This window comes from Neophocaena asiaeorientalis, unplaced genomic scaffold (genome assembly GCF_003031525.2).
Source record: "Neophocaena asiaeorientalis asiaeorientalis breed wild unplaced genomic scaffold, Neophocaena_asiaeorientalis_V1.1 scaffold125, whole genome shotgun sequence".
NCBI classification, from domain to species: Eukaryota; Metazoa; Chordata; class Mammalia; order Artiodactyla; family Phocoenidae; genus Neophocaena; species Neophocaena asiaeorientalis.
The window spans coordinates 1,622,102-1,632,172 of record NW_020174425.1 but is presented as its reverse complement, the minus strand read 5'-3'; the positions used below and the strand labels follow the sequence as shown (position 1 = coordinate 1,632,172).

Genomic DNA, 10,071 nt, shown 5'->3' with positions numbered 1-10,071 from the left:
TTCTCCAGCAGATTATGTTCTACTTATAAACTTGCCTATAGAGAAGGAATATTGTCGTGTATCTGCATGTGGAAAGGAAGTTACATCTTGACATGTTTTCTAATATTTCATTTGTAGTTTTCCTGTTAATGTTTTTACTTGTTGAAAGATGCAGAAAATATTTGAAAGCTAATTTTTGAAGGACTTGTAAACAAAGGTGACACCATTATCCCACTTTTAATAGAGCATGAATTTGTGAGTGGATGTACCAATTTAGTGTTAATTACCCCAGGTGCTTTGTGAACATTAGTATGGATATTTAACATGTCCATATGTTTGAAAATGTTGCCCCCTTGGCCTCATCAGAACAGAATTATAATTAAGCCAAGTGCTCAAATACTATTCTTAATAACTCTTCTATTAAACCCCAATATTATTAGGAAGATTATTAGTTTTTATTCGTTAGTTACTTGTTCCTCTCTGATGAATTTGAAGTTTTTAAATAATTAATCTACCTGAAGAGAAATGACAGTATTTTAGGGGGTTGTGTTTTTCTACTTTTATGTGCTAACTTTTATGCTGACAGTATTACAATTAAATTCACTGGTCAGAGCTCTGGTGATTTGAGATATTTTAAAATGTCACTTTTCTACAGCTATTATTGTACACTTTGGGGGTAAATGACATACAACTTTTATCCTAGAGCCATTTATACCCTGGTATCAAAAGAGATTTTAAAATTATATATAAGTTTATATATATAAACTTATATTTGAATGTAAGCTTTAATACTAAGAAATACCCATATTTCCTTTATTTATATGGTTGAATAAACTTTTTGAGATTTACAAAATAATCACATTATGTTTGTTTTTTTAGAATAACCCCTGGACTCTAAATTTGTAAGATTCTTTTAAAATATCTCATAAACATCTGGCTACTATCCAAACCCTCATTTAGTTTTATACAGTGGAAAGACATTTGACCATCAAATAGATCTTTGATTTTTATGAAGAATAAAGGACCATATATCTAGCAAAATAGTACTATCAAAGTAGTAATTCTCGGGCTTCCCTGGTGGCACAGTGGTTGAGAGTCCGCCTGCCGATGCAGGGGACACGAGTTCGTGCCCCGGTCTGGGAAGATCCCACATGCCACGGAGCGGCTGGGCCCACGAGCCATGGCCGCTGAGCCTGCGCGTCCGGAGCCTGTGCTCTGCAACGGGAGAGGCCCACGTATCGCTAAAAAAAAAAAAAAAAAAGCAATTCTCAAAAAAGTTCCTGTTTATTGCATCATATAATCAAGTGATTAATGAAAAGAGGCTAACAAATGGTTTGTATCTGAAACTACAAAATAGAAAGAGCTATCTGATCACCCTCATTTTGATGTACATTATCTAGATTATGTATATTACATATATCATATATATGTGTATATGTCATTGTATTAAAATCCACACCCATTTAGAACTGAAAAGACCCTTAGAGACCTTCTACACCAGAGGTTCTCAGATTGGAGTCACCTGCAGAGCTTTAAAACTTGCTTAGAGTGAGCATCCTGTAACAAATCGAAATTTCTGGGATTGGGCCCCAGGCATCAAATGTTTAGAAATTCCCCAGGTGATTCAATGTGCAGCCTAGTGTAAGAACAAGTGGTCTAAGCCAGTAACCCTCAAACTCACTGTGCATAAGAACCACCTGTAGAGTTGGTTAAAATATAGATTCCTGGTCCTTACTCCCAGAGCCTGGGCTTGGAACTGACATTTTAAAAAATCCCATGGTCACTGGGGGATGGGGGGGGGGGGGGGATAAACTGGAAGATTGGGATTGACACATACACACTACTATTGATATATTTAAAATAGGTAACTAATAAAGACCTACTTTATAGCACAGGGAAATCTACTCAATACTGTGTAATGGCCTGTATGGGAAAAGAATCTAAAAGAGAGTGGATATATGTATATGTATAACAGATTCACTTTGCTGTACAACTGAAACTAACACAACATTGTAAATCAACTATGCCCCAATAAAATAATTTTAAAAATTAAAAAAAATCCCAAGTTCTATGTATTGAATTGTTTCTCCCCCCCACCAACCCTAATTTATATGTTGAAGCCCTAACCCCCGATATGATTGTATTTGGAGACAGGGCTTTTAGGAGGTAAAGTTACATGAAGTCGTAAGGGTGGGGTGATAATCCAATAGGACTGGTGGTCTTAAAAGAAGAGGAAGAGAGAAAGAGATCTGTTTCTCTCTCTACATGTGCATGCACTAAGGAAAGGCTATGTGAGGTTACAGCAAGAAGACAGGAGACAGGAAGAGAGCTCCCACCAGAAACCAAATCAGCTGGCACCTTGATCTTGGACTCCCCAGGGTTCAGAACTTTGAGAAATAAATTTCTGTTGTTTAAGCCACCCAGTCTCTGGTATTTTGTTGTGGCAGCCCAAGCTGACTAATATACCAAGTAATGCTGATGCTAGCAGTCCATGGACCACATTTTGAGTACCACTAGTCTAGGCCACATACCCCAGAAACTTTTTTAATTTTTCTGAGGGTAGTGCAGGGCATCATTATTTTTTAACATTTCCTGGGTGATTTTAGTGTATAGACAGGATTGAGAACCACAGATCAAGACCAGCTTCTTCAACTTATGACTAGGATGCTGAGACTCAAACAGGTTAAGTGATTTGCCCAAGTTATCATGTATGCTATTGCTGAATTTTGCAAATTTATAGGAGAAAAAAAGAATTTCTTCACACAGCTGGAATTTGAAAGACACAGTCCTAGAACCCAGCACTCTCAGTTTCCAGTATTAAGCTACTCATTTTTCCCCAAACAACATTAAAATTTGTTTAATTCTGGCAGATTCATTTTAAGTGCCTTTTCCATTATAGTACAATCCAAGAATGTTGTAGTCTGTGCCCTTCGTCTGCTTCATAACAGTTGTTATTTGTTGCAACATGCTTAAAGACTGACTAGAAAGTGATATTTTATATATATACATATACATGTATATGAGTATACATGTGGCTGACCTTCACACCACAATATTAATTTGCTCACCATGAACAGAAACACTGCTGTCTAGCATTATGCTTCTTGTGTAATAGCAGGAAACTTAGAAAATTGATTCATGCAATAAAAAGATGAAAATTTAAGACTTTTGAATGCCTTAAAAACCCCAGGCATAAATGAGGATAAATGACCAAGATGGGTAGAAGTTTACTGAAATTTCACCTCAAGGACAGGAGCTTGGTTTGGTAAGTATGTGGTGCTGAGCTTACTTTGCCCATAACTCGGTGGAAAATTATATCACAAGTAATATACACCATCAAGTTTAACAATGATAAAGGAAACATGCTATCCTGTGTACATTTTGAGTAGGCATTTGATTTTCCCAAAAATAAGGCTTATTTCTCCTTATACATTGACCTTTTGTTAATGGAAAAAAATGTATCTTGACATTTTAAAATAAATTGCCACAGTTAATGTAAGATATGAAATCTCAAAAGAAGTTAGTTGTAGTTTCTTGGCCAGTGATGCAGCATGGAGAAGTGGGAGAAAGGAAGCTTGGCTAGGAACCAAGAGGACTGACTTCTCATCTCTACCAGTAATTAGCAGCAGGAACTGTAACAGTCACCACCTATGTTAACCTCAGTTTCTTTGTAAAAGGAAAGGGTTGGTATTATTCCAAGTTTCTTTTTACCTTGCTTCATAGATCATAAGTGCCTCTAAGGAATGCTGTTTTTCTGTTAGACTGTACTTGGGCTTTTAAATTTTGTTTCCATTTGTCCACAAAGAGTAAAAATGGCCACTCAAAAATCCCACCATTTTAAAAAGTCTTAAAAATTAAAACAGAAGAAGAAACAAGTCTGTATTATTTGGAATCAGGTTAGAAAAAGATATTGAAAAATGCCATTGGATCACATACTTAGGTTTAATATCAGCAAACTGTCAATTATTCCTTATCTAAAAGATACTATGAATGCAAAGCAGACAAGATTTTCATTGCCTGATACAGTTAATCTCACCAGTAGAAGAAAAAGCCTGAATAGCCTGGCTATTGGAATTCATTATTTATAATACTTGGGCAGCAGAAATGTGGAATGAAACCTTATATTCTGAAAGCAACTTCACTAGTTCAGCCATTACTGAAATCAAGTAATACTTCCCCAAACTGCATATCCAACAAAAGTATTTAGAAATAAATATATCAGTGAACTGATATAAATGAAAACCAATCTTCACAATATTTTATATCATTATTAAACCAGTACAAGTGTGGCAAATAAACCTATCGTCTAAATCTAATGCTTCATTTGATTCAAGTGCCCATTGAGTAATACTCCTGTAGACCAGTGGTTCCCAAGCTTTCTATACATTGGAATCACAGGGCTTTAAACACCCTGTTATTATGCTTTGATTGGTACAGGCTACAGCCTGGGCATCAGAAGTTCTAAAAGCCCACAGGTTGTTCTAAAGTACAGCAAAGTTTGGGAAGCACTGCTATGGAGTATTGGTTCTAACTTTGGCTACATACTGGAACCATCTGGCATCTTAAAAAGAATATGGGATGTCTGGACGTCATCCTAGAAAGAATTAAATAAGAATTTCTGAGAGTAAGCCTGAGCATTGGTGTGTTTTAGGTACTCCCCCAGAAGAGTTCTACTACAGAATACTGCCTGAATAACTCCTATGGCCTCCCGAATACATGAGCATAAAGTCTCATAAGGTTTGACTTCCAAACTAGTGCAAACCTGGCATGAACTCAACTACTTTCAGCAGGGCTGTGAGTGGGGTGTATGAAGAGAGAAGTTGGGCTATTTCTTGAAATAACAGACCATAACAATACACGGACATTTGGCAATCAGATTCCTGGGCCGTGACCTGTCCTCAGAAACTTCTTAACACAATTCTTCCCTAGCTGTACTTTTCTGGAAAAAGCCAGAGTTTGGTAAAAAGAGGAGAATTAAGTACTACCCAAGCACCTGAATCACCCAATTAAAAACATCTTAATAAATATTTATTTTCTAAATTCCTCAGTGATGTCCAGATTTCTTTACAATTCTCAAAAGCCATGTTTAAGAAAAATACTAAATGCTTAAAATTTTGACCCATTCCATAACTCTGAGTAAAGAACAAACTTCTAATTTCATCCATTCATGTGGCAAAAATTAATAATCATTTTTGTAATTTCAGAGAACAGTGCTATAGTTTGGTAGGTGTAAGGGACACCTTGGGTAGTTGTATGGTTAGGCCATTCAAGATGGCTGTTCTCTGGCTCCCTGTACATCTCATGCTGGACCAGTCCCTGCTTCTCTCATACAACTATGCAACCTCATAATTATAGGGTTTAATTAGTCCCTGTAAGTGATGAGCCCACCTGATGTCAATTCCACCTATAAATAGTAGCCTCCTTCCTTGAGTAGAGAAGATTGTTGCCATGTTGTCTGTTGTAGGCAGTGGGGTGCCCCTCCAGGACATTTTGCTTAAGATCCCCTGTCCAATAAACCATTGATGTCTCTGTCACTGTTTCCAAGCTCTTTCTTTGGTCTCCAGGCTGGGCAACTACAAGACTTGCAGGCCAACAGTAGTTTAAGGTAACTCAGGGGATATGTAAAAATCATCAATTTCAAAAGTCAATGGAGCATGAATGGAGGATAACTTTCATCTGAGACCAGGACACAGACTGTAAGTGGGGCTTTAGATATGAAAAGTTAGTATGGGCCAAGTGGTTTAGTGGAAAGAGCCTGGATTTGATAACAGAAAATGTAATCATATGTGGTCTGAGCCATTACGTCTTGGGAAATTCACTTCAACTTTCTGAGCCTCTGTTTCCTCATCAGTCAAATGAACATAGTAATACTGACATCAGTGCCTGTGAGGATAAAATGAGACACAGATGGAAGTTCCTGGCACACGTAATGATCGATCTGTTAAAAGATTGTGAGGCCAGGAAACATGTATCTGAAGAATTATATGTAAACGCCTCAAATTGTGACTGAGGATGGAGGGTTACAACTCAATTATGATTAAGAATGTAGGTAAATGTTTCCTTTCGTATTAATGATGAAAGCTAAGTTCAGGAAGCTTGAATCATCTGGAGATGAAGCAGTAGCAGCAGAACAGTCTAGGCAGTGGCAAGGAGCAGGTCAGCACTGGAAGAGTCAGGGAGGTGACAGGCCTGAGAAAGGAAGGTTGGAGAAGTTGGTGGTGGATGTCTGGACAGGGCTGAATGCCCGGAGATGGAAGGGGAAGCTGAAGGATATTATCACTGAGGAAGTTAGTACAAGTATAGGGCAATAGGGTTTGAGCAAACCAAAATGATCACACCTCTTCGGTGACTCGAGAATGTATCTTTTAGATGTAGGGTAAGGTGGTTTTATGAATAGACTAATTTGGTCTGAGGGGGGAAAAAAGGCTTTTCAAGGATTGAAGCAGGTATACAGTCATGGACCAGCTGGCTGGTTAGTAAAACCTAAAGGGCAAATTTGAGTTTAATGCCTTAAACGAGAACAGAAACCATATACTCGTAACAGCCCTGTAAGACTGGGGTTCATTAGGCTAGAGCCAAAAATAAACTAAGGACAACAACAACAAAAATATCTGGATGATAAACCAGAACTAACTCCCTTTTTTCTTCCCTATCATGGAAAAAAATAACCCTTCAACCTGAAAGAGTAAAATGTACTTTGCAATAGTTAATTGAAAGCTAAGATAGGTGAAGAACTTATAAGAAAGCCTAGCTCTCTAAAGCTTAACTTCTCTTGCCTAGAAAAATTACATCTCAGCAAGGAGAGTTTACAAATAAGGACTTTCATCTAGAATCAGCATCAGAGGTGAACACTAAAAGACTGGGGATGAACAAATGGAGTTCCAGTTTTCAAAAAAATGAAGCAGCTCGATTCCTGAAACCAAGACAAGGAGCTTGTCACAGATCCTGAGCAAAATGAATAAACCTATGATTAAGGTAATATCTGGGCACTTAGAAAAGGAAGAAACTCAGAAGTTAACAAGAATTCACAAGTAGTCATTTCCTTTTTTGGACTATGTTGTAACACCGTATAGCAAGGACATCTAATAGACAAAGCACATCTGCTGTTTGGGGCTGTAACTGGGGGAAGAGGTCACTTTTCCCTAATCCCTCAGCCTGGGAAATGATGGTGTACTTTAATTTCTACAAAGATGTCACGTACCCATGTGCCTTAGCTGCTCTGGGACAAGGGAAGAAAATATTAAGTTACATGAGGTTCCTCAACTGATGAGAATATTCGTCAACAGCATGCTAATTCAGTGTCAGCAGTGCAAGGCATCTGAGAATGAGAACTTGAATGTTGACATGGCATACAGACTGCATTTGCAGAACACGTGAAGCTGGGACGTAGAATTACTCAGTTACATCAGTGATACATAACATGTCAATAAGCTAAAAGAAGAGGCCTAACTTAACATGTGATTCTATTAAATTTTATTGTGCTAAGTGTTGAACAAACTATAATGGGTGTGGCTCGGGAAGAAGTGTTTTGGAGTGGGTGAGAAAAAGACATTATTACTTCAGAATTTTAGTAGATTGTAATATAGGAGTCAATAGGGTAATATTGCTGCCATAATAGTGCCTAGGATTTACTTGGGGAAAATACAGTCATTAGAACAAAGCCGTTAAACATCTGTGTTATTTGAATAAAACCTTGAACTCAATTTTGGGGATCAGATTTTGAGAGGAACAATGGCAAAGTAAACCACCTTCCAAGGGCTTTCAGAAAAGATAAGGAAAAGCTGATGGAGTTGGTAGGTATCCAGACAAATTGAAGCACTCGCCTGTGGAATTCATGCTAAGTGCATCCTAGAAGACCCCAGAGGGCAGGACTGCAGATCTTTGAGTCCTACTACTTGGGGGGCCATTTGCAAGAGGTGGATGTTATTCCGAAGCAGATTTCCAGGTCAATTTAGAGCAAAACTGGGGGCAAAGGGGAATAGAAGACAGTGGGTACTGTCTCCTTTGAAAATTTCTTTCTTTTTTTTTTTTTTTTTAGCGGTACGCGGTCTCTCACAGCTGCGGTCTCTCACTGCTGCGGCCTCTCCTGTTGCGGAGCACAGGCTCCGGACGCGCAGGCTCGGCGGCCATGGCTCACGGGCCCAGACGCTCCGCAGCATGCGGGATCCTCCCGGAACAGGGCACGAACCCGTGTCCCCTGCAACGGCAGGCGGACTCTCAACCACTGTGCCACCAGGGAAGCCCTCCTTTGAAGATTTCTTAATCCTGGTTGCACATTCTGATCGCCTGGGAAGAGATTTTAAAATGCTGATGCTTACATGTTAGCCCTAGAGATTCTGATTTATTGGTCTGGTGTGGGGTCCCCATTAAAAAGTATTTTATCAGAGCTCCCCTGCTGATTTAATGTTCTAGGTTGGAGAACCACTGAGTTAGATGACTACTTATCTAGAGGTTAAATAAATCAAACCAGACGCTTTTTCTAAGGTCTTTTCCAAATTTGAGAAGGTAAGTGTAAATTAACACTTATGGGTTATATACCACAGCTAGACACTTTCACAATGAATCTTCTCTAATAATTGAATTAATATATGTAAATCTCTTAGCACAGTATCTGGCATGTAGTAACTCAAATATTCGATATTTTTATTGTATCTTCTCTATAACTGTTCGATGGAGGTATTATATCTCTACATTACAGATGAGAAGACGGAGGCTCTGAGGTTAGTTTTCCAAGGACCCTTGTAGTAAATTGCAAAATGAGGATTTAAACCAGATTAAACTAGTTTTAAGTTCTAGAGCCCCTTATCTCCTCCACAGTCCACCTCTAAAACATCTGGAAGTTTACGCAAATTAGTGGTTTACTTGAGTGAACATTTAAAATATTTTAACAAAACCACTTCCTCTTGACCATTTTGTAAGGAATTTCTCTCCAAATGCAATTTCTGAAAAAAAGAAGCATAAAACTCGACATCCACATTTCTTTCTAATGTCGCCTGAGGGAAACTACTCTGTAGGTCTTGAGATACTCTGAGGACGGGAAAATGGAAGGAGGTGGCCCTTCAGAACTCAAACAAAGCATGGGAGAAGCAAGGGAGAAAAGCACTGCTCTCAGGTAAAACATCTCTAGTGCTAAAGAATGGATGAACATCTGTCACTGTACCGCCTAGCTCTGTTAGGTTAATTACAAGCCAAGGCTGAGGAAGCCCTGCGGTGACGGCCCTGGTCTTGTCTGCCACTTTCCTGAGGCCAGGTTGGATCAGGCTGTGTGCAATGGCTGCTGGAAGAGAAGGCAGGAAACTTCTCCAAAGGGGCTGTGACTACTAAGGTTGCAAATCCTCCACCTGAAAAACTCAGACGGATGAGGGGAGTCGGTCTCTCTCTCTTTCTCTCCCTCGTCCACCCAGGCCTAGGAGATAAGGTAAATTAAATTTCCTCTTGTGCGTTGTATATATCAAATGTTCTGTTCCTGACCCTTTACCTTTGATTAACATCCGTTCAGTTTGCAGGGTTCAGTGCTTTTGGCTTTACTGTATTTTGTTAGTACGGTTAAGGCGAGGACCGCTTCTAAATAGGTGATTTCCACCCTTCTGTCTGAGAAGAGAGTAAAACTGAATTCGGGAGAAACGGAGGGGTAACAATTTTGGAAAAGGCGAGGGGAGTGGGTAACAGCCTCGGTAGTAAAGTTCTCAACGTTGGAGGAAAACGGTTTCCTCTCCCGGAGCTCTATGGAAGCATCAGCTCCTCCCCTCGGGCCTCCAAAAGTACCCTTCGCTTGGGGGCGATTCTAGAGTTGAACCCGAAGCGCGTGGGGTCATTAGAAACTAGAGCAAGTTGAAGCCAAAGAGGCCTGGCAGGGTAGGGGTGCGTAGAGTCGGGGCCCGAGTGGAGGGGAAGGCCGAGAGTCGCGAGTCCCGGGAGAGGAGGAGGAAGAGAAAGCGGGGCGGGCCGGAGGTCGGGGTCCGGCGGCGGGAAGGGGTCCCCGTTTCTCCCTCCCCGTCCTCGCCTCCCGGGGCGCTGGTGACGTTGCGGTTTCCTCCTCCCTGCAGCTGAGCCTCAGCGCCCGCCGCGTCCCGCCCTCCTCCCCTTTCGCCC

At 40.1% G+C, this 10,071-nt stretch overlaps 1 pseudogene; it reads right to left on the bottom strand.

Annotated features, from left to right (window-relative positions):
* Nucleotides 1-9,800: 9,800 nt before the first annotated feature.
* LOC112407425 (wiskott-Aldrich syndrome protein homolog 1-like) overlaps nt 9,801-10,071 on the bottom strand; it is a 2,869-nt pseudogene continuing 2,598 nt past the window's right edge.